This window comes from Crocuta crocuta, unplaced genomic scaffold, assembly GCF_008692635.1.
Source record: "Crocuta crocuta isolate KB4526 unplaced genomic scaffold, BGI_CrCroc_1.0 scaffold394, whole genome shotgun sequence".
In the NCBI taxonomy this organism is placed as follows: Eukaryota; Metazoa; Chordata; class Mammalia; order Carnivora; family Hyaenidae; genus Crocuta; species Crocuta crocuta.
In genome coordinates, this window is record NW_027531920.1 from 298,212 (window position 1) to 300,364 (window position 2,153).

Here is a 2,153-nt window from a genome sequence, read left to right on the forward strand (position 1 = left end):
CTAAACAACTGAAACCAGACCCAGGCCATGAGTGCATGAGGCTTAGAGGTCAGGTGCTGGCAGCAAGTGGGGCTTTCGAACACTCAGCAACAGATACCACCTCTGCCACCCTGGTGCCCTTGGCCCTGGCTCAGACACAATGAGAGGTTTGCAGAATGACCTCTCACCAGCTTTACATAACCTGTCTTCTTCTTACCTGTCTACCTTCTCCCTGGGTGAGGTCCACCCACCTCGGCTTCCCTGACCACACGTATCCTGATGGCTAGTGCGAGACGCGACCTTTCTGCTGAGCTCCCAGACCTAGATCCTACCATCTACTCTACAGCTCCTCTTGATGAACAAACATACCTCAAATTCCACAGTCTTGAAATGAACTCACCAGGGGCGCCTGGGTGGCTCAGTCGGTTGAGCCTCCGACTTCAGCTCAGGTCATGATCTCATGGTTCGTGGGTTCGAGCCCCACGTCGGGCTCTGTGCTGACAGCTAGCTCAGAGCCTGGAGCCTGTTTCAGATTCTGTGTCTCCCTCTATCTCTGACCCTCCCCTGCTCATGCTGCCTCTCTCTCAGAAATGAATAAAAAACATTTAAATTAAAAAAAAAAAAGAAATGAACTCATCATATTCCCCACCCCTCTCACTCCATCAGAGCTTCTTACGTCCCCACAGCCTACTTAATGCTCATCCCAGGAAGCTCCCCATTGTTTCCGGCTCTTTCCTCCTGATAAAGCAAGCAGCCAGTGTGTGTGTGGAATGAATTACTGGGTGAATGAGTCCCATCATGAATCACACTTCTTCATCAGGCAATTCACAATAATCCAGCCTCTCTCTTTTCATATTCAAACAACTTGACATAAAAGACAACCCAGAATCTCTTCACCTTACAGCAGGGATCATTTTTCTGTCTCAGACATCCTTTCATCCTAGCATGAAGAGACCACATTTTTACAAAGTGCATTCAACGGAGAAGTCTGTTTTTACGGTGTAACATATCGCATACTACAGAGTCTGCCTTACAATAATTTTAGTGACTTTTAATGACTGCAGGTTCATCTAGAATGCTGCTACATAATAGCTTACTTAGCCAGCTCCAGATTGTGAGCATCTGAATTGTTTCCAGGTTTCCCCAATTTGCTCCTGTATTCATTTAACAAAGTAAATTACCTTATTTGCCTTGTGCTCATGAAATATCCCTGGGGAGAAAAAAGTGTTGGGTGCTTCGAGGCCAGGAGTAAGAAAGTGATTTTTCACTGAATTCCTTATAGTCCCTTTTGAATTTTGAACCACGTAAACATATTGAATATTCAAAAATATATACACCAAAACCCTACCAAGCATTGCACTAGAAGCTGGATGTAGAGGTGGGGTCTATAATCCCAAAATAACTCCCTGATATGCACTCTCCCCAAAGTATAATGTACGCCGGGAACCCAGAGGGGAGAGCAGGGTAGAGAGATCGAGGGTAGGAGTTAGTCAAGCTGGTAAGGCCCAGAAGAGGAGAGGGCACTTCCTGTTTGGGAAAGGAGGCTGTATTTAATGGGTTGTGAAAGTGGTGGGAAATGAGACTCTCAAGGAAGGCAGAGCCCCATGTCAAAGGGCTCTGGATGCCAGGCTCTGGGGTTCCAACTTGATCCCAGAGACCACGGGAGACCTTGGAGGGTTTGAAACAGGGCATATGCAAAGAGCTGTGTTTGACAGTCATTCTCTAGCAGCAGCATGGAGACTGAAAAGGAAGAGAGACCTGCGGGGAGCAGTCTGCTGAAGTCCAGGAGACAGCAACAGTCACTTGAACTAGGGGGCCAACCGCCCCGGTTTGCCCAAGATCATCCGGGGTTTAGCATCGAAAGCCACACATCTCAGTGCCTGGCAAACAGGCATGGCTGGTGACCTTAGCCTGAACCAAGGCACCAGATGCCACTGTACTCCAGGACCTGCCTGCCCTGAGAAGTGATCCACTAACTTCCATGGGATTTTGAAATACCCACCCTATTCTGTTCTTCCCTCCACCTCCGCAGGTCTCTCCTTGGAACCACCTCTCCAGGATCTACTTTCACTAGATTCCGGACCCCCCTGGCCTCCAGACATGAAGAGATTCGTAAGGAAAACATCCCACTTCTAATTTCCAGCCTTCTGTCCTCCTTCCCTCCATGAAGGTGA